Consider the following 26,472-nt stretch of genomic DNA (forward strand, 5'->3'; position numbering starts at 1 on the left):
ATATCAAAATATATTTTGGATTTTGAAATGTTTCTATATCTACATGAGTATCTCTAGCCACTCCCCAGTCTCTAGAGATGAACTAAAAACTAACAGGCAAAACCTCTTCAAAGGCCTCAATATAATGCTAACCAACCCAGGGCAGTCAAAAACATACAATAAATTTACATAGAAAGATGCCAGTAATAGTCTGTGTCACCAAATGAAAAGCCATGCCTACAACTTTCCCTTTGCTTCAAAGTAATTCTATCTCCTCTCTGTATTTTGGGGGAAAAAAAAGATATAAATAAACATAAGATGATTTTCAATTTTCCCTTGAACACAAATTGAAAACAACTGCACCTCCCTCGACCCAGGATGGTGGATCACAAAGAAGCAGGCTCAGTTGTGGCTACATTCATGAACTGGAGACAGTCAATCTGGTATTTGAGATCTGAATGAAAATTGTTCTAACTCTGGGCAAGGCATACTCTTCCAACAGAGACTGCAGAACTGTAAACAGAGATGATTTAGAGCATAGCATAGACGGTTACTGAAATCTCACCCCAACACTGAAGACTCTAACTATAAAGCAGATCTGAAGCATACTGCAGGGGTGAGAGGAAGTCTTCATCACTAAATTTACCAAATAGATGATCAATTTTATTAGGTCTTTTGAAAAGCCACCATCAAACTTCCTCAAGAAAACTAGCATTTTTAAAAACACAGTTGCCCTGGGTGCCCAATTTGTTACATCAAAACCCTCTCTGGATAGACAAAGAAAAACAAATGTGTCAGGCATGATTGGATACAGCAGTGGTCCCACTGAAAACTTCCACATTAGTAAGGATTGTTGGAGATTGGTTCTAATGCTTTGATTCAATCGTGAATCTGTGTCCAAACACTAAAGGTCCTTGTCGCCAATTTGTTTGTGGTTGATCAATAAAATTTCCAGCAGCCAATGGCTGGGCAAAAGGAGATGGGGCAGGATCCTTAGAGTTGCACAGCTAAGATGCTGTAGTGGGGAAGAGAAGGAGAAATCACCATGTAGTGTGGGGTACAGATGGACGTAGGAGCTGCAAAAGATAAAGCCAACCAACCATGTGAGATTTTGGGTAAGTGGCCACTGGCAACTTCCCGGATTGGGGCTAGGGTAGCAGGCAGAGGATTAGAAGTGCCCAGTCACTAATTGATGGCATAATAAAAATAAGCTAGTTTGTGTGTGTGTGTGTGTGTGTGTGTGTGTGTGTGTGTGTGTGTGTGTCTTTCATTCACAGATCCAAAGATTCTCTGGGCAGCTGGCTGGAAGCATGACCCACCAGGAGCATAAAGCAAGGTAACTAAAAACTCACACTATAAAGGTAGCCTTAGAGCTACTTATATGGACACTTTGGATGCCAGAATAATCTTCTGAGAAAAATAAACTGGTAAGAAAGGACAATGGTATATCATAAGACAAAACAGGAACATAAATGGGGGGGGGGGTGTAGAGGGAGGGAGGGAGGAGAAGGCTCCTCTAATTAAGAAGAGCTCATCAGCAGGAATAAAACCTGCATGGTATTGGCATAAAAACAGACAGGCTTGATCAATGGGATAGAATTGAAGACCTAGAAATAAGCACACACACCTATGGACACTTGATATTTGACACAGAAGGCAAAACCATGCAATGGAAAAATGGAAGCATCTTCAACAAATGATGCAGGTCTAACTGGATGCCTGCATGTAGAAGAATGAAAACAGATTCATATTCATTACTCTGCACACAACTCAAGTTCAAGTGGATCATAGACATCAGCCAAAACCAGATATACTAAATCTAATAGAAGAGAAAGTGGGGAATAGCTTTGAATTCATTGGCACAGGAGGCAACTTCCTGAACAGCATACTAATGAGTATAAGACCAACACTTGATAAATGGGACTTCATGAAAGTGAGAAGCTCTTGCACGGATAAGGACACTGTCAATAGGACAGCATGACAACTTACAGAATGAGAAAAGATCTTTACCAACTCTACATTTGACAGAGGGCTAATATCCAAAGTATATAAAGAACTCAAGAAAGATATCAACAAACCAAATGAACCAATTAAAAAATGGGGTACAGAGCTAAACAGAGAATTCTCAAAAGAGGAGGAATTTTGAATGGCTGAGAAACACTTAAAGAAATGCTCAATATCCTTAGTCATCAGTGAAATGCAAATCAAAACAACTCTGAGATTTCACCTTACACCAGTCAGAATGGCTAAGATCAAAACCTCAGGTGACAGCAAGATTCTGGTGAGGATGTGAAGAAAGAGGAACACTCCTCCATTGCTGGTGGGATCGCAAACTTGTACAACCACTCTGGAAATCAATATGGCGGTTTGGGAATAGTTCTACCTCAAGATCCAGCTATACCACTCCTGGGCATATACTCAAAAGATACCTCACTATATCACAGGGACACTTGATATTTATTCTTAATAGCCAGAAACTGGAAACAACCTAGAGGTCCCATAACTGAAGAACAGAGAAGGAAAATGTGGTTCATTTACAAAATGGAATGTTATTCAGCTATTAAAAACAAAGACATCATGAAATTTACAGGATGAAACTTGAGAATATCATCATTAGTGAGGTAATACAGACCCAGAAAGACATGTATGGTATGTACTCACTTTTAAGTGGATATTAGCCATGAAGTACAGGATAACCCAGCTGTAATCTACAGACCCAAAGAAACTGGGTAATGAGGAGGACCCAAGGGAGGATGTGTGAATCTCACTCAGAAGAGGAAACAAAATAGTCAGTCATCAGAGATGGATGGAGAGAGGAAACTGGGTGGGAGAGGGGCTGAGGAGGGGAATGGAGTCATCGATCAGGTATAGAGAGGGAGGGTGGGATTGGAGAAGGCTGAGAATGAGAATAAAAACCGGTGAGGGCATCTCTGGGACTAGCTGGAGATATGGGATGGGGAAGGCTACAGGAAGTCTATGGTAGTGACCCTACCTATCAGTAGGCTGTATAGAGACCGAAGTGGCCACCTCCTGGAGCCAGGCAGAACTTTCAGTGGAAGGAGTTGGGTATCAACCCACATACAAAACTTTGAACCCAAACTTTGTCCTGCTTACAAGATACACAGGGATAAAGATAGAGCAGAGACAACCAAAAGGTATCAGACAACCAATGACTGACCCAACTTGAGACTTATCCCATGGGAGAGAGAAAACCTCTTACACTATTAATGATACTCTACTATGTTTATAGACAGGAACCTAGCATAACTGTCTCCTGAGAGGCTTCATCCAGGAGCTGATGGAAACAGATGCAGAAACCCACATCCAAACATCAGGCAGAGATCAGGGAGTCTTGTGGAAGAGTAGGGAATAGGATTACGAGAGCCAAAGGGGTCAAGAACACCACAAGAAGATACAGAGTCAACCAACCTGGACCCATGGGGATTGTAGCAGAAGTGCAGCTTGGGCTCCATGAGGGTCCCCTAACAATTGGAGCGGGGGCTGTCCCTGACTTTGTTGCCTGGCTTTGAATCATCCTCACTTCCTGGTTAGACCTCAGTGGGAGAGGAATCAGTCCTGATGCAACTATTATTTCCCAGGATGGGGTGACTCAGAGAGGGAGGGAGTAATCAGGGGAGAGATTTGCAAGGTTGGGACTGGGAGGAGACAAGAAAGGTGTACAGTTCAGTGATTAAGGACCTGGGTTTGATTCCCAGCACCAGCATGACAACTCACGTGTCTGAAACTCCAGTTCCAGGTGGTCGAACTCTTCTGGTATTTTCAGAAACCAGGTATGCACATGTAGGCAAAACACCCATTCATATACATAAAATCAAAATAAACCATCATCTCCTCCTCCTCCTCCTCCTCCTCCTCATCATCATCATCATCATGGCTGACTGCTGGAGAGCACTGCTTGCTGTTCAGAATGAGCATTCTAGAAGGATGGAACAGAATGCGAGCCCCTCCCCTTTCACTCCTAGTGTCACCTGGTCTGGAGAAGATGCTTCATTGCTATTTCCTGTACAGAACGTCATCCATAATTGAGGAAAGCACATGAAGAACATGAAACGCTTCAGTAGATCCACGCTGGGGAACAGAGCCAAGTCCTAACCGCTGCCAGCCAGAACATACACAATTCCAGACTTTCAGGGTGGAGGCAAGAAGTGCCAAGCAACTTCCTGTACAAAATGTGCATCTTAAACTAGTCCATCAAATGATTACTTTGACAAGGGAGGATATCACTGACAGATCAGTGCAGAAATACATCTGGACTCTTTTCATCAAACACATCCCAGGAATTTCAGTTGTAGCTGAGAATGTGAGCTAATGGGAAGCAGGCGAGCCATGGTTTACATAAGAATCAGTTTCAAGCAAGGATGCCACATAGATGTGTTGAGCTGTGTCATGGTTTGAATATCCTTGGTCCAGGAAGTGGCACTATTTGGAGGTGTGGCCTTGAAGGAGTAGGTGTGTCATTGTGGTTGTGGGTGTCATCCTAGCTGCCTGGAAGTTAGTCTTCCACTAGCAGCCTTGAGATGAAGATGTAGAACTCTCAGCTCCTCCTGCAACATGCCTGCCTAGATGCTGCCATGCTCCTGCCTTGATGATAATGGATTGAACCTCTGAACCTGTAAACCAGCCCTAATTAAATGCTGTCCTTATAAGAGTTGCCTTGGTCAAGGTGTCTGTTCACAGTGGTAAAACTCTAAGGCAAGCAGTTTCTGTCCTGTTCAGCTCAATTTCTCAAGATACCAAGTTTCAAATGAAGGCTTGAAATGCCCTGCAAGACATGGCTATACACTTTTTTCCAGTTATGGCTCTGGCCTCCTGATGTCTTCTAAGGACTGGTCTTGGCACTGCCTTGGGACGCTTGTCTTGGTAGTTTCATATGTGTAGAAAGCCCCTCACCCTGACATACTTCTACTCTTCTCAGAGTCTCTGCTTGTGTGCTACTCCGAGTGAGGCGCACTGACCACCTTACTCAAAATGACAGCTGCCCCTTCAGCATTCCTGGATCATTCTGCCATGCTAAATTTGGTTCCCATAATTCTGTCACCTTCTAACATGCTATCTAACCTAGCTCAACATGTAATATATTGTCTATCTTGTTTATAGAATGCACTCTGAGAGTTCAAAGATTGTTCTGTCCTGTTCACTGAAGAATTCCAAATGCTTCAAATTGTGCTTGCTCATGCTACTCTGTTTTTACTGAATATCTTAGTATTCTCTCTTGATTATTATATGATAGTAACTAAATGTTAGTATTATATTGTTTGAAATATACAGACAAGAAACAGCATTCTCACCGAGGAATCCACAAGGTGTCTTTTCTCTGTGTATGAGCCAGTGGGTTTTATTAGGGTTCCTGATGGGAATATAGCTGAGGGGATACTTTCAGGAGCACAGCACCTAGCACTGGCTATGAGCTACCCACCTTGTGCAGAGCAGAGACAAACAAGAACAATACTGCAAATCTTATGGTAGGCTTTATTAGACAATTAGTGAGGTCGTTCTAAACTCTAAATCTTTAAAGCAATGACTTTCAGCTAAAAATCTCAACTCAGGCACGTTTAGCTGATACTCAGCTTTGCAGCCAACACATAAAGACACAAGGAGATCATGTGACAAGTTTTGAGCAAAGGCCTTTGAAACATCTTCAACATGGTTTTGCTGTTATTGTCGTCCTGGTCATGATTTAGTTTATATTTTTGCAGCCCTGGGGATCTAGCCAAACCTTTGACACACTAGCCAAGGACTCTACTATGGAACAACAACCCTAGTCCAATAAGTTCCTTTCTGGCAAAGACTTTCAGAATATTTTTAACAGAAGAGTTACAAGTTTTTCCAACTGGATCCTTTCCTGTGCAGGATTTATAAGAGTTGAGTATTTAATAGTATTCAGTGGGAGGACTAACGGCCTTGCCAGGCTAGGCCAGGCTAGCCCTGAGCTCTAGCTCCCCACTTCTCTTGTTGCTTTTTATTTGTGACATAAAAGGGTCTCACTGGGTTGCCCAGGGTGAGCATAAATTCACACTACAGCCACCTTGGATTTGTGACCCTTTTCCTTCACCCCCAAAGCTGAGGTCTGTGGCACCAGGCCTAGCAAAACTCAAGCTCTTTGATAACCTTTCAAGTGAAAAGGGGACTGATGGTTTGTGTATGCCAACCAGGGAACCTGCATGCGATTTGATTATTGTAAAAATTTATAAGGAGTAACACTATGAAAGTATAGTAAGTCATTTGCAATAGGTTATTTCTAATGTCATTTAGTGATTTGGTAGACATTTGGGCACAAGAGCTAACATTAGGCCCTTTCATAGTATTCTATGATGATGACGATGATGAAATACCTCAGTCCTAATCTATGTACCAAGGCTGATATGGAAGAACAAGACTTCCTGCTGCTACAGAATTTCTACCGTAAAGATTGAAGTAAACAATCTTTTCCTAGCAACCTACAGATTCAGTGGACTCTCCATAAAAATTCCAATTACATACTTCCCAAAACTAGAAAAATCAATCCAGATATTTATAGGGAGGCACAAAAGACCACAAGAAGCCAAAGCAAGCCTAAAAAGAAACAGCAGTGCTGGAAATATCATAATGCTGGACTTCAAATTATATGATAGAATTATAGTAACAAAACCAGCATGCGACTGGCACAAAAATGGACAAGCAAACCAAAGAGTCGACGACGCAGAAGTGAAGCAATGCAGAAACAGCTACTTGGTTTCTGAGGAAAATATCCAAAGCATATATGGGAAAAAGAGCCTCCTCAACAGACGGAGCTGCTAAAACTGGTTGTCTACACCTAGAGCAGTGTGAGCATAAGCGTATCTCTCCCTATGAAAAACAGCAAATTCAAAATGGATCAAAACTCTTAGGAGGAGACTGGGAACTCAGAAACTCCTAGAGAAAAACACAGAGAAAATGCTTCAAGATATAATCCCAGGCCAAGGCTTCCAGGAAAGGACTCCAACAGGTCAGAAATAATAATAAGAATTGACGAATGGGATCACACTAAATAAAAGAGCTTCAGTATAGCCGCGGAGACAATCAACAGAGTGATGATAAAAACTATAGGATGGGGGAGCTAGGCAGAATTACTGTCCAGAATATATAACGGGCTCAAAAATTAAATATAAAAATGTATCCAACAAAAAGTAAGAAAAATTACAAGTAGCCAATACATTTTGGGGGGAAATCCCCAATGTCTTTGGCTTCAGGGAAATGTAAATCCAAACTCCACTGAATTCAATTTTACCCCATTCAGAATAGTTATCATCATGAAAACTAAAGACAGCAAATCTGGTAAGGCTGTGATGGGGAGGGAGAAGAACTCCTTACCCACAGTAGGTAGTGATGAAAATGTGTCTGCCTACTATGATCAGTATAACATTTTCTCAAACAACTAAAAATGAACTACCACATGATCCAGCTCTACCACTCCTGAGTGTGTACATGAAGGTGTTTGAGCACATCGTAAGATGGTTGTGCTTTCATTCTCAGTACTGCACTATACACAGCCCAGCTGAGGTGGCCATCACTGAAGGAATGGGCTAAAAATGCAGTATATAAAGTCTTATTCAGCTATGAAGATAAATGAAATTGTGCAATTTTCAGGGAAATAGAACTAGAGAAGTAAATTCAGATTCAAAAGGACAAATATGATGTTTTTCTCATGTGTAGAGTTGTGTGTGTGTGTGTATGAGAGAGAGGTGGGGAGGGGGAGGGGAGGGAGAGGGAGGGAGAGAGAGAGAGAGAGAGAGAGAGAGAGAGAGAGAGAGAGAGAGAAGGGGGACAAAGAGGAGGAGAGAGCCCAAAGGCAGAGGGAGCTGGGCAGATAGAGGATAATATGAGTGAAAGCAAAAGGCAAACATACATTTTCTCTTACGTGCAGAATCTGATGTTTGGGTGTGGATATGAAATGTCCTCTAGAGGTTCATGTATCTGAATGGCTGGTCCCAGTGGCGGTGCTGTTTGCGGAGTATGTGGAGCCTTTAGAAAGCAGAGCTGGAAAGTTGGTCACTGAAGCCAGAGCCTGAGAGTTATAACACAACACATTTCCAGCCAATTCTCTCCTCACTTCCTGGTCAGTATCATGTAACAAGTCACACACACACACACACACACACACACACACACACACACACACACTGCTACAGACATGAGGCTTCCCACCACCATTTCTTACCTGCCATGAAAGGCTGAATACCATAAACCACCACAGTAATGAAAAAGATGCTCACTCCTTAGACTTAATCAGTATATATAATAAAAAAGACTAACTAAAATATTATGGATGTTGTAGTTAAGGTTTCTATTGCTGTTTCAAAACACCATGACCAACAAGTTGGGGAGGAAAGGGTTTATTGGGCTTACACTTCTATATTGCTGCTCATCAGAAGGAAATCAGGATCAGGACGGAACTCAATCAGAGGAGGACCCTGGAGGCAGAAGCTGATGCAGAGGTTCACGGTGGGGTGCTGCTCACTGTCTTGCTCCATATGTTTTGCTCAGCTTGCCTTCTTATAGAACCCAGGACCATCATCCCACGGATGGCACCATTCACAATGGGCTGGGCCTTCCCACATCAATCACTAATTAAGAAAACGTCTTATAGCTGGATCTTACGGAGGCATTTTCTCAATTGAGGCTCCTTCCTCTATGATGACTCTAGCTTGTGTCAAGTTGACGTAAAAAAAGCCAGCACAATAGGTCAGTTAAATATAGACATAGCTTACACTGCTCAGCATACACACACACACACACACACACACACACACACACACACACACACACACACACGCTCGAGAAGCATAAAAGCAGGAGGAAGAAGACCATTTAAAAGGAGGAAGGAAGCAGAGCAGCAGGAGGTGGAAAGGTCAAGGCAGATAATTCAGAGAATGAATATGAACAAAGTAATGGCACATGACTGTACACAACTCACAACCCATTATTTTGTATCCTAAGGAAAACCACTTAAAATACAGAAAAAAATATCTTTTTCTACAGGTTTTAATTTGGAGAAACGTACAGGCTTTAATTTGGGGAAACCTGTTAGTAGGTCAAAGATAGTTAAACAGTTTAAGCCTCAAAAGATCAAAAGAAAGTAACAATCGTAGACAGGATGGAGAAAGTAACAGTGTTAAAACATGGTTCAACAAATGTTCTTTGAGTACCACTACTGTCTGGGCAGTGTCCCATGTGGTAAAGACTCAGATGGGAGGAAAGGAGTGGAGATTTTGTTCTGATGGAGTGAGTGTCCACAGTCCAGATACGTAACTACATAATGTCTGCTGCCAAGCCCTGTCCTAGCATTTAAACTCTATTAGTTCATTAAAACCACCCACAGCTCTCTGAAGTGACATCAGAGAGGTTTTAGAAATATGTTCAAGATGAGGACCTCCAGTACCTACACAGTAACTCTAGACCCCTACCCTAAGACCATGTTCCTACACACTGCATGTCACTGTCTGCCATACCACTGCAAGCATCCACACTGAGCATGCTGGAACGTCACGGACTGGAAGTTTAAGGAGGGAAGAACAGAGTTGTGGCACATGTAAATCTCCACCCTTAGAGCAAAAGGCCACGGACCCAGCTCTGACTCTAGTTCAGCAACCCCGGAAGGTAGCTTAGTCACCTCTCACCTCTCCACATCAAACCACCATCATATAATTTCATTCTTTAGGTCTACCCTATGCCCCTCTCTTTATCCAAACAATTCCTCAAAGCCCAGCTTTGTACTCAGTCAGCACAGAAGGCTCCCAATCTCTATACCTTAGCAGAAACCTCAATGCAACACCACATCTACATCACTAGCACTAAGTCCACATGGACTTTCTATGTGTCAAGAGAAGTGTGCTTGTCTTCACGTGCAGAGCTTATCCTGCAGATGCAATGGGTACTGCACCTCTGACTGTCGAGGCAGCAGTTTGACTACAGGAGCGAGAAGTTTCAGCTTCACTTCTCCATTCTATGGCACGCGCTTTGTTTCCTTAGTGTATAAAATTCTAATGGTACCTGGCTTAGAAGGGTTGCAGTGAGGATATGAATAGACGGTGCAAGCCTGGAAACCACGGGAGTGAAACACGTACATTTGTAGAACTTTTCATCTACCTCAACCTTCTTTCAAAGGAAGCCGATTTTCATATGCAAAGCACATTCCTCCATGTTTTCACATTTTAGTTTTTTTATTTCAATTTGTGGTGTGTGTCCCCTCTCTCTCTCTCTCTCTCTCTCTCTCTCTCTCTCTCTCTCTGTGTGTGTGTGTGTGTTTTCTCATGTGTTTGGATATATGCATCTGGAAGCCAGAGGACAACATCAGGCGCCATCCTCACAATGACTGAGACAAGGTCTCTCCTTGGCCTGGAGCTCACCACTCAGGCTAGGCTAGCTGCCTACTGAGACCCAAGGACTGTCCCAGTCTGTTGATCCAGCACTGGAGTTAGAAGCACACACTGCCACACTCACCAATGGGCTAGAATGGCTGAGCTGTGAGCTCCAGGGATCCTCCTGCCCGCCCACCACTGCGGTTACCGTCATGTGCTGCTGATCCCAACATCTTACACAAGTTCTGGGGATCTCAACTCAGGTCCCCATGCTTCCGTGCCAAGCACGTTACTGACTGAGCTTCTCCTCAGCCCCAAACTCTTCTTTCTTAACCAACACTTGCCACAAGGCTGCACATCTGGCACATGTGCTTGTATGTAAGAATACTGTATAGCAAGTAGAAACTGCCACAAGGCACATAGCTCTGTAGACCTGCCTGGTTCTGGAATGGAAGTCACTCAATGCTTAATGCACCTTAGTCTAGTTCTATTAGAACCACACAGAGGTGCCCTCTTCTCTCTACACAAGGAACGCAGAACAAATTTTTCAGCAGCACGTGTACAAGACGAATGACAATAATGGGTTTTGATTACAAAACCCTTCTTTATCGTATTTTTAAAAACCAAAACCAAACCAAACCAAACCAAACCAAAACAACAACAACAACAAAAACCTTTCCAGAGCTGGGAGCAGAAGTCAGTTGAAGAGTGCTTGCCTATCACATAAACCCAAGGATTGATTCCTAGAACGTCATAAATTTTGCACAGTGTCGCATATCTGTAAGCCCGGCACTCAGAAGGTAGAGGCAGGAAGATAATAAGTTCAAGGTCATCCTTGGCTATTGGAACTTCAAGGTCAGCTGGAATACATAAAATCCTGTCTATCTATCTATCTCTGTGTCTCGGTGTCCCTGTCGCCTTGTGTCACCCATGGATAACCCCCTTTTGTTTTTAATTTTAATATCATTGTTACATCATGGTCTCTGGGACACGTCTCCACAGCTCGTCCACAGACTGCTTCCTTTGAAGAGAAACATGCTTTAGCACCTCATGCCCTGAAAGAAAAGCTTCAAATTTCACACAAAAAAAATAATAATCAATAAGTAACTTTCTCCAGGGGCAGATAATCTAACCTGCTTTAGGCTCAGAGTCTCAGCACTTTAAAAAAATATTCCTGGAGAGAGAAGCTGTACTTACCACACACAGTGAAGCAATCCACTCAAACGGGGCTGGTGGGGGAGTGGTGGTGGGGGCTTCAAAAAGTCAACAAGGGGACTTCCTGTTTCCTACAGAAGTTTCCTGTCTTAATCCCTGCACTGGTCTCCTGCACCATGCTGTCAAGTACTAAATATGGCAAACACAGCACACAGCTCACTAGTCACCACTGGTAACCAATGGAGAGGACTACACTGAAGAACTTCTCAGAGAGAGGCACAGAGAGGCACAAACCTACACTTGGACAAGGAAGTCAAGTAGGAGTCCAGACTTTTCCTGTACCTTACCTTTAAGAGTCCCCAAGAGTTCCTCTGTGTCTTTGCTAGGAAGAATCCATCAGCTCGATCCCGGCGCAGGAAGCAGCAAGAGGGATATGTCACATTCTGCTTAAAAGCATGCACCTGGCCTAGACCCTTGGCAGCTTCGTCACAGCGGCAGCCAGAACCAAGGCCACAGCAGGCCCGGAGTCCTCAGGTGTTCCTGGGGGCCTGCCAAGTCCACTTGGCTGATGCTCTGCCTCTCCCTGCTCCTCGGATGTTCTAGAAATGAAATACTAGGTAGAACTAGAGGTGACCTATACAGAACAGTCCTGTCCAGCTGAGAACAACACTGAGCTGCCCTGGCCACACATCAAGTCTTGTTACTGCCCAGGCATCCTAAGTGAAAAAACACATCCCATTATGTCCCTTCTGCTGAGGCAGATGTGGCCACTCCCTGGAAAGGGTACAGGATGTAATCGCCCCATCCTCCCCTCGGCTTCCTTCCTTTGCTTTTCCATGGGAGAATTCCAAGGAATGAGTTATACACACACACACACACACACACACACACACACACACACAGTCTGATAGAGTCTGGACAGAGAAGCTGCTCTCTGGAATCTCTAGTACACCACTCCCATTTATCAGCTATGGCCTTCCCTGAAGCTAGTGAATGGACTGGGAGCAGCCACATCAGTCCAGTGAGGAATCTGTAGACTTATCACCTCAAATTATTAAAAAGGACTAGAGCCTTTGCAAACAATATATAGCTTTAATGAAAGTCTCCAAACAGTCATCAATTCAGAAGTTATCTTCTGACCTTACTTTTAATGAATAAATGGCTACAATAATAAGTATAGCTAGTATCAGATTTATATGTACTATATGTAATTTAAGTAGATAGAAAATAAAATAATTCCTTATAACTCTCTAGACATTCTTCCTGTTATTTTACCCTCTCCTCTCTTCTGTATTAATCTCCTTCTCCCCTCCCTAACTAAAGGCCCCATTCCCCCCATCAAATCACTTCAACACTACTATTGTCTCTATCACTCCCCCTCCTATGACTTCATTCTGCTTTCCTGGTTTCCATAGTTACTCCAGGTTATGTATTCACATCTGAAGATTTGGAGCTCTCTGGGTCAGGACTACCTCTCTCAACATGATCTCTTCTAGGTTCATCCATTTACCTGACAATTTCATTTTTCTTTATAGCTGAATATTACCCCAGGGTGTATATGCTCCACATTTTCATTAACTATTCATCAGTTGAAGGACCTTCAGTTTGTTTGCATTTCCTAGCTGTTGTGAATAGAGCAGCAATGAACATGGCCTGAGCAAGCGTCTGTGGAGTAGGATGTCCAGTCCTTTGGGCATATGATGAGAGGAGTGGTATAGATGGGTCTCTCTTTCCAGACACACACACACTCTCTCTCTCTTTCTGTTGTGTGTGTATCTGTATTCCCATCTGAGCTGACAATGCTCCAACTCAAGAGCCATAGACTATTTAACAACAACAACAATTAAAAACCAACCAAACAACAAAACACAAAAAGGTGTGAGAAGCTCTGTTTTGAGTTGTTCATCAGGATTTCCAAGAGTCTGCCAAAACAGTACAGGCTGTTTCTGTTATACTCAGTTGCCTCCCAGAGGCTGACACCACCATGGATTTCATACACAAAACCTGGAGAGCCTAGATGGATCTGACCTGAAAGCCTCCCACCTGAAGACTAGCTTTTGTGATACCAGAAGGCAGCATGAAAACACTCAAGAAAGGGAAGCAACCAGGCATCCTACCTATCTAAGATCCCTATGAACTAAAGCAATGATTTGCAAGACATGATAGCCCAAAGGTTGTCATACTGGTGCATATACCTTGGCAGTAATCAATAGCTCTTCTAACTGGAAGGGACACTCAACAAGAAGAAAATCATGTCTGGTCCTGGAAACCTAGCCAACTACCCAAAGCTAGCCTTGGATAAAGAAGGAGAACCCACTTTATTAACCAAAAATAATTCTTAACTCTAAATAATTATCTTTATATCAACAGATAAGTATAGATCTCACCCTTCATCAAAGAAAAATTTCCTTATAGCAGACAGATATCACAGAAAACCACAACTGATTAAAATGCAGAGAGGAAGTGACCGTGTGTTGTCCAGCCCCAACTGATCTGCAGCCCAACCCCCCCACCCCCAACCTAAGCCTCAGGAATTATTTCAGAAGAGGCAGAAAGATAGCAGGAGCCAGAAGATAGGAAGTGTGATGTCAGAGCTCATCTCCTGGAAATAGCAGAAGCTACACATGTGAGGTCTCACCAACATGGCTGCCTCCACAGTACCCATGGAACCTCAATGGTAGACAAAAAACTACAAACAATTGAGGAATGCTGAGAGCAGGAGAAATGGTTGTCCCCAGAGCACACCAACTGGTCACCCAGTACCAAATGGCCAGCCCCGAAAAATACATACATGTAGCATATACAGACTTAGCAGACTATAGTTTTGTATTTAGGAATACACACACACACACACACACACACACACAATGAGAGAGAGACAGAGAGAGAGAGAGAGAGAGAGATACATACATGTAACATATACAGACTGAGCAGACTATAGTTTTGTATTTAGGAATACACACACACAATGAGAGAGAGACAGAGAGAGAGAGAGACAGAGACAGAGAGACAGAGAGAGAGAGAGAATAATTAAAGAAGTGGACCATGATTTTGAGAGAGTACATGGGAAAGGCTGGATGGAGGAAAGGCAGAAAATTTCAAAAATAAAAATATACAGCTTGTACCCTTGCCTCTTTTTTTTTTAAGATTTATGTATTCATTTTATGTATGTGAATACACTGTCACTGTCTTTAGACAGATGAGAAGAGGTCATCAGATCGCACTATAGATGGCTGTGAGCCACCACGTGATTGCTGAGAATTGAACTCAGGAATTCTGGAAGAGTAGTCAGTGCTCTTAACCACTGAGCCATCTCTTCAGCCCCCTTGTCTTATACTCAAAAGAGTTTGAGGGGGAATACCCAATTCAGACTCATTAGTATTTTAAATAGAAAAGTGCTCTGTGAAGCTATGAGCCCATCTGTATCACACCCTGCAATTACTAAGTACTTGCTGAATGCAATCTAAGACTATAAAACCTTTCCAACGCCTGCAGGTAAACAAGGTGAAATGTCCTAGTGTTGTGGTGAGTTTCCTGTGGAAGGAGGTAGATGGGGTGTCAGCTCTCCCTTACAGCTGGCAACTGCATTTTCTTCTGTGTTGTTCCTGTGACCCTAACACCCACTTCCTGGATGCTCTAATGATCCACTGAGCTATGCGAGTTCTGGTGCTGGAAAGCCCACCAGCCATACTTGACAAACCCCGAGCAGTCTTGGGACAAATCATCACGCTTTTCCTGCGTGGGGAAACAGTAGCAAATGTAGATAGAGTGCCTACTATGTGCCAGGAACATAAAGACTTTGCTTTTAAAATGGTCTCTGGCACACAACTGCATTTCCAACAGTGAAGAGGCTGAGGCACAGGCAGCTCAAGTTTGAGGCCAGCCAGAGCTAGGCACCCTGTCTGTAAAAACAAAACAAACCAACTAACCAAACGAACAAAGCAACATTCTGCTGACTGCTACCGCAGTGCTCTAAGAATGAAGTCGGTAGCAAGGTTAGACCCACGAACAGAGGAAGAGACCGCAGATTCATGATTGACATGATTTGAACCCAGATCGAAACAATGCTCAAAGCCAGGTGCTTGTACATTATTCTGCCTCCGTCAAGTAACACTCCTGAAAACTGCAGCATCTTAACTAACTTGCCAGTGGGTTCATAATGGCCTTAGTCACTATTAGATCAGTAAATAGGCCCAGAAAACACTAATTCAGTCTCTTTATTAGCATCAAAGGTGGCTGTAGCCAGTTTACAGCAGACTTAATAACAGAGTGTCTCTGATCTCATTCTCAGTGAAAAACAGTTCAAAACCTTGAGTTCTCGGCCGTTTTCTAGTGAGAGAACAGCAGATTCCCCTGGGCTACTGGAAGGCTCACAGTACAGGAATAGGTCTCCAGGCCTGATCGTCATACATAGGTATGGCACCTCAGCTGACTCCCAGATTCTGGACCATCCATTGTCTTAAATGCACCCACCTCCCCCATTCCTATATAAAGGATCCTGCTTGTCCCTAGCACAAACTACTTTTACAATCGATTTCAAATTTACTATATACCCAATACTGTACATAGAGCAGGAACTAAATTCCCAATTAACAAGAAGATCTTAATCGCCAACCAAAGAAAACACATGGTGGGACTCATGGCTCCAGCTGCATATGTAGCAGAGGATGGCCTAGTCGGTCATCAATGGGAAGAGAGGCCCTTGGTCCCGAGAAGGCTCTATGCCCCAGTATAGGAGAATGCCAGGGCCAAGAAGTGGGAGTAGGTGGATTGGTGGGCAGGGGAGGGAAGAGAGGATAGGGGGTTTTCGGAGGGGATAGCAGGAAAGGGGATAACATTTGAAATGTAAATAAAGAACATATCTAATAAAGAAAAAAATAAGAGCTTTAAAGTATGGGATATGGGGAGACATTAAGTGCTGGCACATAGGAATCACACCAACACATGGACACATTTGTTTCACAAAGAGGGAACTTTTAAAACACAGGTAATTTAGACATGACACCTCCTCCATCATGGTAAACAAATGTACTGAGAACATAACAGTCAGTATCGACCCCAGAACCTTCCTATCCTATTTCTTTCTCCAGCCTACAGTTGTTTATGAGGGATGTCAGAGAAATAAATAACGGCATTAAAATGGGGGAGGCACATTCATAGATCACCACTGTGCTTTCATTACTATGATAAAATGACTTTGTGTGGTACGAGGCATGGCAGATACAGAAGGGACATGGTCTAAACAGAAGGGACATTAAATATGCAAATATATAGTATGAGGGTACATTTTACACAGGGAAAAGAGAAGGCCTGAGTGTGAGCTGCTACCCAAAAGACCCAATCCATGGACTAACAGGAAGGTCACTCAGCTGAGCCCTGAATGATGCTGACGAGGTTTGGAGGAGAGGAAAGGGAGGTGATCCCTCATGGAAGGGCAGGGTAGTGGCCCAAGGGCAAAAGGCTGTGCTGTGCTTTTCAGGATGGCAAAGGATCAGTGTGACCAGAGCACAGAGGTGGAGGTGGGTAGAGGAGCGGGTAGAGGGGGAGAGGGGAGGGATTGAGGCATGGGAGGTGGGGGTGGGGTGGGGTGGGGAGGGCAGGCTCTAGGAATTTGAAGTATCTGCACAGGGAAAGAAGTTGAAGGCTAAGAACAAAAGAATGGAAACTGGTCCTTTCTCCCAGCTCCACCAGATCACTCCCTGAAACCTCAATTGATTATTTTTAGAGTCCCTAGCATTCAAATCTATTGATTCCAAGGGATGCCCGAGGGAAGCACTATGGTTTGTGGCTGCTGAATGGATTAATCTTAGAAAATTAAAGATACCACTTAACTAAAGTAGCTCATTCCCCAAAGCTCGAAGAATGCTTATTGGCAGTGAAGCAGGAAAGCAGATATACAACCTTCAGGTCACAACGCAACCTGACAACCAAGTCCAGCTGTGCATCCATGGCTGGCTACCTCTACACTGCCACCAAACACAAACCTGCAGCAGGGTTTGCACATCAGAAAGGGGCAACTCTCTTCCTGAAAAGCCTTTAGGAATCTTGCTTGTGTTTATGAGCCCCACATGCCTATAGTCTGACCTCACCAGTGCCCACTACCAGAGCATCACCATGCAGGCCTGCCTCTGTTGCAGTTTTGATTGGGAGCTTTCCACTCTCCCCTTGTGCTTGGGAAGCAACCAGACATTGCATGTTCACTGTTTTCAGATTCCAAAATCTCCCAGAGGAAACACATTTCTACATGAATCAGAAAGTTGTTCTTAATGTACATAAAAGTCAGATCCCGGATTTAAAAAAAAAAAAATAGGGCTTCAAATCTAACCCCAAGTTGATATACATATATGAAATACATCCTTAAAATTTAGCTTAGGAAGTGGCAAGCAACCAACTTCAATAATAAGGGATGGCCATTAAGAACTCACCCCAGGCAATGTTAGTATACATAGACAGCCCTCTTCTAACTCTTAAAGTAGCTTTCTAGGCAGCCTCTTCAGTCCCCCATCTGGGAGACAAAAAGATACAGGTGGTCTGTGCCAGGATTTTGGCTAGCTTGACTTTCATCTAGGTCTCCTGCATGTAACCACAGCTGGGGTGAGTCCACAATTTGCAACTGCCATGTCTTGACCAGAGGACAGTACTTTACAACACTCCTCTCATCCTTCAGCTCTTAAACTCTTTTTGCCTTCTCTTCCTTGGTGTGTGTGTGTGTGTGTGTGTGTGTGTGTGTGTGTGTGTGTATGTGTGTGTAGTGAGTGTATGTATGTATGTATGTATGTATACGTGTATGGTGTGTGTGTTTATGTGTGTACACATGTACGTGTGTATATGTATGTATGTGCGTGTATGTTGTGTCTGTGTGTGTTTATGTGTGTATATGCTCTGTGGGGGTTAATACATATGCTTGGCTTAGGACTGAGCACTCAATCTCTTTATTATCAGCACTCTGGCCAGTTGGAAATCTCTTCACTGACTGATGACAATTTTGGGGGTGGAGGTAAGAAAAAGCCTCCAACCTTGATTAGAGGAAGTTATGCGCTTTTTTATTAGATATTTTCTTTATTTACATTTCAAATGTTATCCCATTTCCTGGTTTTCCCTCTGAAAACCCCCTATCCCATCCCCTCTCCCTCTGATTACCAACTCACCCACTCCCACTTCCCTGTCCTGGCATTTGCCTACACTGGGGCATCCAGCCTTCTCAGGACCAAGGGCCTCTCCTCCCACTGATGTCCAACAAGGCCATTCTCTGCTACATATGCAGCTGGAGCCATGGGTCAGAGTTATGCTGGTTTTTATTCCAAATATAATATTATTGTAAGTAAGGATAGATATTGACATAGATTTTAGGCATGTAAAAAATCTGCAATTAAAATGAAACCAGTGAATAACAATGTAAAACGTTTCACTTGATTATATTCCCTTGATCCACAACATGGAAATCTTCTTCCAATGATGCTTTAGATGATTTTCAGTGATTGAGAGAGCAGTTAGGTCAGGAATACATCCAAGAGCTGCCCTGCTGAAAGCATGCATCAGGAAACTCCAGCATATTTGCATTAATGAACATTCTCAGAATTGGTATTAGAATTTAACATGGCATACTATGAGTCAGAGTCAAACATGCCATGCGGATTTTTGCTCCCTGAAAGAACAGCTTTCAAATCTGACTGCATGTGGGTTACGATTGCCTGCGACTCTTGTTTAAGACTCAGATTTCAAGAAAACCACAGAAATTTTGACACATTTGGTAAAGGGCATCATGAATCTGTGTTTCAATAACAAATCCAAGCAATTCTAATACAAGCAAACCTTGAGCCATAGTTTGAAAAATTGATTGGCATTCTCAATAGTGTCAAAAGTTAGGTGCAGACATAGTTTTTATAATTCCTGCTTCTGGTCAGTAGCTGGCACAGAGGTCCCTACAGTTTCTATTTTTGCTACAAAAATGTTGCCAAGAATAACTTTTTTCATGTCCAAGTTAAACATGGTGTTTATAAAAGGTGTAAGAGGAGGCTCATGGGTGTATGTGTCTGTCCACACAATGGATAATGTCACAATAATAACTACCACATCCTAGTTGCCAGGACCTTTAGCGAGGAAGACTGAAAGATATTTCCCCCAATACTATTGTGTCTCTTACTAGAAAAAGAATAAAGCCAATCTTTACACATCCAAATTTGTTCTTATAAGCTATAAATGAACATACTAAATTTGTCCATTACATTTCTTTAATGTTTGTTTAATTAATTCAATGTGAGATACTTTCTCCCTTAATTCTATGACTAAGAGATATCTGACAGCTTGTGAGGATAGCTCCGGTTATCTTTCTGAATTAGACACCTTGGACAAATGATTAACCTTCCAAAGTTTTGGTCTTCTTGTCTGCAAAGGTGGGACAGCAACAATATAAAGGATTGTAAAATAATATCAAGTGAGCAGCAAGGAGCCCGGGGCAGCTCAGCATCCCCTGTGTTAGTGTCCCTCGTGTGGCCAGTAGGAAAGACTAAAGCACTGACACAGAATCTGAAGAAGCTTTCAGAATGTTCTCCTTACAACAAATACACCAAGCAGACCAGCGGCAGCTCCCCCAGAATGGAGCTGGCCAGAGGGAGTGAGCTCTGGAGTTACCCAAAGCCTCATGCGAACAGATCCTGCTCAAATTTTCATTAAAACTATAGCAATATCTTTGGAAGAGAAAACGTGCCTATTTTCAACTAACTAAAGGAATTGTGCTTATTCCTTCAGTTTATTGCACACACTCGTTTCATAATCATTTTTGGGAAAGGTTAAATATAGCAAATAAAGCTGAAATCGTAGGACATCTTTGTGAGAGTCAATGGCATCCATCCAAGATGCCTTTCCTGGAACAAACTGTAACAACTTGGTTCCCTTCCGCCCTTCCCTAACAAGCTATATTTAAGAGTCTGTAAGTATTTTCATTATAAAATACCCTCACTATGATTTGTGATTTTACCTTCTAGCCTGCTTCAGAGTTTCTATATAAACAGCTCAATAAAATGTTTGGAAAAAAAAAGCAAGTTTTCTAATTTAAAACTTAGATAAGAATACAAGAAGACAAAAAACAGAAGTTGCAGGAAGGTAACAGCTGTCACATGAAAAAAATTGTTATGATTTAATGAACAAAGTCAGATGCATGAAAATGCTAAAACTATTCTTAAGATGTTTTCTTTTATGGCTTTTCACATTGACCTCTAAGACTCTGCAACTCATTAAGACACATGGAATATTTTTAACATATGAACTTAGAACAACTTAAAACACATACCACCACTCACCGAGGATGGCAACTTCACTTAGTCACCACACAGAACTTAAACTAGAAAGGAATAACTAACCACACAGAAGGGAACAACTAACAAGCTTGAAAATATTACATGCAAAAAGGATGAGAAACTCACAGTGTGCACATTAACCTAAATCAGCCTTAGTATTACAAACACGTGGAGAGCCAAGGCCTGAGGAATGGTTCAGTGGGGGAAGGTACTGGTATCAAGCTAGAAGACCTGAGTTCAATCATTTAGATGGCTTCAGGACAGAAATGACTCCTAAAAGGTGTTCTCTGACAGACACACGCATAATACATGTGTACCCATATCCCCACGCACATACAGAAGAAATAGATGTAACCTTCTAAAATTAAAAAAATAAAAATCAAAGAATACGACAGGCAGGCATCGAGCATTTTCTATCTTTTGCTGGAATGCAGATGTATACCACACAGAGCACCTAGGCCTTATCCTAGTCAAGACCTTTATGGTCATCTCCAATGTACAGGAAATGTGGAAGCCAGCAGAAGGAGCTGAAACTAAAACCCAAGCCTAGAAAGCGGCATCTCAGAGGATAAGTCAGAGAGCTTTTGTGTCACCAAGACAATGAACGGCCAAGAAGGCGATAAACACCAAAGCCACGGAATTCCCTTTGTTTGACAGTCCCAAATTAGGCAAATTTGGCCTACAGTTTTGGAAGTCAACTCTTATGAGGATTTTGGGGTGCTGAGACAGGCTGTGTGTCTGTTAAAATTCACTGCACCGCACACTTCCGATGAAAACATCCTGCGGTCTTCTGGGTTAGTCCTCAGTAGACACAATGAAAGTCATTATGTCCTCAATGGTGCTGGGAGCCAGGACAACAGCGCCTTCTGATGAGGGGGTTCACTGGAAGAACAGGAGGCAAGCTTCAGCTTCTGGGGTACCGGAAATACTGTCTTCTGATCTGGGTGCTACTGCCACAGATAGGCTCATTGAAAGCTGAAAACGTGGGCTGGTGAGATGGCTCAGTGGGTAAGAGCACCCGACTGCTCTTCCGAAGGTCAAATCCCAGCAACCACATGGTGGCTTACAACCATCCATAACGAGATCTGACTCCCTCTTCTGGAGTGTCTGAAGACAGCTACAGTGTACTTACATATAATAAATAAATAAATAAATAAATAAATAAATAAATAAAATAAAAAAGAAAGCTGAAAACATGATTGTTGTACCTCTCTTTATGTGGTATGTTGCCCCCTAAGAGGGGAAAGCAGGCTAAGAGAGAAACGTGCAGCCCAAAACTGAAATCTTAATACTAGACAATCCTGGTTTATTATCTTAGGTAAAGACTGTGAAACAGGTGTTAAGTGTGGCCTCCAATGTCTGCTCAGTTCATTTAAACAACTAACATCTACACAAAACAAAAATTCTGTTGGGGTGCACCATGTGAAACTGTGGTCTGTTCTTCCTTACCTACCTAAGGCATTCTCTGATTGGCCTTAACAAAAATCTGATGGCTAATTAGCTAGGCAGGAAGTTTAAGGCAGGACTTCCTGGGACAGAGAAAGGAACTCTGTTAAGAAAGAGGAGGCCCCTTTCACCACAAAGCATGTGAGAACCCGGAAGGCACCATGGGCCTGGAAGGTATTGCTAGCCTCCACACAACTGGATGGAGCTTGGGGGTCAGGTTAACTCAGATGAGCTACTTGAGAGTTTGCCCAGCTAATGCCTAAGCTTTGAAATATTAAAAGGGCCGGGTGTGGTGGCACATGCCTTTAATCCCAGCACTTGGGAGGCAGAGGCAGGAGGATTTCTGAGTTCGAGGCCAGCCTGGTCTACAGAGTGAGTTCCAGGACAGCCAGGGCTATACAGAGAAACCCTGTCTTGAAAAAAACAAAAACAAAATATATGAAAAGGTTTCTGTGTGGTTATATGGAGAAGCAGCTGGTTAAGGAATAACTGCCACTGTATTAATTTTCAGCATTAATATATTATTAATATTCATTTTTATATTAATTAATTGTAATATTAACAATCATTTTTACATAATTCCCTTGCACAGTATCCTGTAAGTCTCCTATCCTTATTCGTGTGCTGTATGTACAGTAGGTCACACTGTCAAGACACTATCTCTGCCTTAACGTTTACTTCCTGACTGTATAAGCCTCAGGTGAGGCAGAGGAAAGAAAGCATGACCTTTCACCTTTCGTGGGCATGTATATAGTCCTGAACATATGATGTCTAGGACTATATGTGTGCTTTTTCAAGTCTGCCTTTTGCCCACATTGTTTCAATGCGTTTTTCAGCCACCCCTTTATATGAATCTGGTGGCGGCATGTCCACCTCAGGCAACTGCAGTGCTAAAGACCTGTCACTGCCTGCTTTCAGGCAGGTGTGGTGGTTTGCATGTAAACAGCCCCCATAGGCTTATCTGTTTGAAAGCTTGTCTCACAGTGGGTGAAACTGTTAGAGAAGGAGGGAGGGTAGTCATCAGGGATAGAGTCGAAGCTTCAGGTGTGCTCTCTGCTTGCTCTCTGCAGCTTGGGATGTAAGTTTTCAGCTGCTGCTTCCTACCATACCTGCCTGCCTGCTGCTCTCCACCATGGTGGCGATGAATTCCTATGCCCCTGGATCTGTAAGCTCCAAGTAAAACCTTTCTTCTATAGGTTGCCCAGGTTATGCGTTTTACCACAGCAATAGAAAAAAAAAGTCCTATAAGGTACTGGAGATATGGCTTGATGGTTACAAGTGCTTATTGCTCTTGCAGAGGACCTGGGTTCAGTTCCCAGCAACCTTGACTTGGGGTTCAAGTGTGACTCAGCGCCCTTGAGCATTTGCACCCACATACACACATAATAAAAAGTAAAAGGAACTATTTTCATTTATAAAGAAGAGCCCCTCCCCCACCCCTCAGAACGAGGCTACTCCAGAGAGTAGCCAGAATCCTTGAGTGGTGGTAGTTCATCAGGGATGAAGCTTACAGGGGGAGCTCTAAGCACATTATGGCCACTTTGTGGACTGCCAAGTGATCTTCATGGTATTAGGGTTGTAAGGCTGTAGCTTTTCAAAGCTACAATGAAGCTGGGGATGAAATAAGTAAGCTTTAAAGCACTGTACTTCTTATATACTTAGAAGCCTTTGGTTAATTTCCAGAGTGCTGAAAAAGGCAACTTTGACAGTTTCTTCCAGCACTCATTGGTGTTTAGAGGAGACTTTTTTTTTTAATTGTATATTTTATTTGTTTACATTTTAAATGTTATCCCTTTTCCCAGTTTCCCTTCTGCAAACCCTCTATCCCATCCCCATCTCCTTACCCTGCTTCTATGAGGAGCTCCCCCACCCACCCACCCATTCCTGCCACACTGCCCTAGCATTCCTCTACCCTGGGGCACCAAGCCTTCACAGGACCAAGGGCCTCCCCTCCCATTAATGCCAGATAAGGCCCCTTCAGCTCCCTCAGTCCTTTCCCTAACTCCTCCACTGATGTCCCCCATGCTCAGTCTGATAGTTGGCTGTGAGTCTCCACATCTGTATTGGTCAGGTTCTAGCAAAGCCTCTCAGGAGACAGCTGTATCAGGCTCCTGTCAGCAAGCACTTCTTGGCATCAGCAATAGTGTCTGGGTTTGGGATGGATCCCCAGGTGAGGCAGTCTCTGGATGGCCTTTCCTTCAGGTTTTGCTCCACTCTTTGTCCCTGTATTTCTTTTAGACAGGAGCAATTCTGGGCTAAAATTTTGGAGGAGGGTGGGTGGTCCTATCCCTCATCGAGGGTGTATGTGCATGCCTAACCTCTTTCTCCCTCCCCTTTGTGGGGTATTTCAGCTGATGTCATCCCTGGGAGGTCCTGGGAGGCTCATGCTCTCCTGGCATCTGGGACTTTCTGGTTGCTACCCCAGTTCCCCATCCCCCATTGCTGCACACCTCTGGTCAATTTCCTGACCATCTGTGCATCTCCCACATCTCCTCCCATACCTGATTCTTCCTCTCTTTTTCCCCTCCCCTTCTTCTCTTCCTCCCAAGTCCCTCCCACCCTCTACTTCCCTGGATTATTTTGTTTCCCCTCCAAAGTAGGACTGAAGCATCCACTCTTTGGTCTTCCTTCCTCTTGAGTTTCATATGGCCCTTGAGTTGTACTGTGGGTATTCCACGTTCTTTGCCTAATATCCACTTATCAAAGAGTACATACCATTTGTGACTGAGCTACCTCATTCGGGATGATATTTTCTAGATCCATCCATTTGCCTGTGAATTTTGTGAAGTCCATTGTTTTTAATAGCTGAGTAGTATTCCATTATGTAAATGCACCACATTTTCTGAATCCATTCCTCTGTTGAGGGACATCTGGGTTGTTACTAGCTTTTGGTTATTATAAATACAGCTGCTATGAACATAGTGAAGCATGTGTACTTATTAGATGTTGGAGCATCTTCTAGGTATATGCCCAGGAGTGGTATAGCTGGGTCCTCAGGTAGTACTATGTCCAATTTTCTGAGGAACCGCCAGACTGATTTCCAGAGTGGTTGTACAAGCTTGCAATCCCACAAGCAATGGAGGAGTGTTTTTCTTTCTCCACATGCTCACCAACATCTGCTGTTAAGTTTTTGATCTTAACCATTCTGATTGGTGTGAGGTGAAATCTCAGGGTCATTTGATTTGCATTTCCCTGATGACTAAGGATGTTGAACATTTCTTTAGGTGCTTCTCTGTCATCTGAGTTTCCTCAGTTGAGAATTCTTTGTTTAGCTTTGTTCCCCCTTTTTTTCATATTTATTTATTTATTTATTTATATTAGATATTTTCTTTATATACATTTCAAATGCTATCCCGAAAGTTCCCTATACCCTCCCTCCACCCTGCTCCCCTACCCACCCACTCCCGCTTCTTGGCCCTGGCGTTCCCCTGTACTGGGGCATATAAAGTTTGCAATACCAAGGGGCCTCTCTTCCCAATCTAATACATATGCAGATAGAGACACGAGCTCTGTGGGTACTGGTTAGTTCATATTGTTGTTCCACCTATAGGGTTGCAGGCCCGTTCAGCTCCTTGGGTGCTTTCTCTAGCTTCTCCATTGGGGGCCCTGTGTTCCATCTTATAGATGACTGTGAGCATCCACTTCTGTATTTGCCAGGCACTGGCATAGCCTCATACGAGACAGCTATACCAGGGTCCCTTAAGCAAAATCTTTCTGGCATATGCAATAGTGTCTGGGTTTGATGGTTGATTTTGGGATGGATCCCCAGTCTCTGGATAGTCCATCCTTTCGTCTTAGCTCCAAACTTTGTCTCTGTAACTCCTTTCATGGGTATTTTGTTCCCTATTCTAAGGAGGAATGAAGTATCCACCCATTGGTCTTCCCTCTTCTTGATTTTCTTCTGTTTTGCAAATTGTATCTTGTGTTCCCCATTTTTTAATAGGGTTATTTGGTTCTGGAGTCTAACTTCTTGAGTTCTTTGTACATATTGGATATTAGCCCTCTATCGGAGGCTTGGTAAAGATCTTTTCCCAATCTGTTGCCATTTTGTACTGTTGACAGTGTCCTTTGCCTTACAATAGCTTTGTAATTTATGAGGTCCCATTTGTCAATTCTTTATCTTAGAGCATAATCCATTGGTGTTTTGCTCAGGAACTTTTCCCCTGTACCCATGTGTTCGAGGCTCTTCCCCACTTTGTCCTCTATCAGTTTCAGTGTATCTGGTTTTATGTGGAGTTCCTGGATCCACTTGGACTTGA

General features: G+C 43.1%; 1 protein-coding gene across 7 annotated transcripts in view; it reads right to left on the reverse strand.

The window, feature by feature from the left end:
- Hecw2 (HECT, C2 and WW domain containing E3 ubiquitin protein ligase 2) overlaps positions 1–26,472 on the reverse strand; it is a 388,163-nt gene that overhangs the window by 159,505 nt on the left and 202,186 nt on the right. The window contains exon 1 of one of the 7 annotated variants that reach the window (XM_006496069.4): positions 11,819–12,527. The exons of 5 other annotated variants lie outside the window; for them this stretch is intronic. The gene's annotated coding sequence lies outside the window, so the exon portion shown is untranslated. Of the gene's footprint in view, positions 1–11,513; positions 11,793–11,818; positions 12,528–26,472 lie in introns of those variants that run through there. One more of the 7 variants, XM_011238537.3, reaches the window with a different exon arrangement.

Source organism: Mus musculus, chromosome 1, assembly GCF_000001635.26.
Source record: "Mus musculus strain C57BL/6J chromosome 1, GRCm38.p6 C57BL/6J".
Classification (NCBI taxonomy): domain Eukaryota; kingdom Metazoa; phylum Chordata; class Mammalia; order Rodentia; family Muridae; genus Mus; species Mus musculus.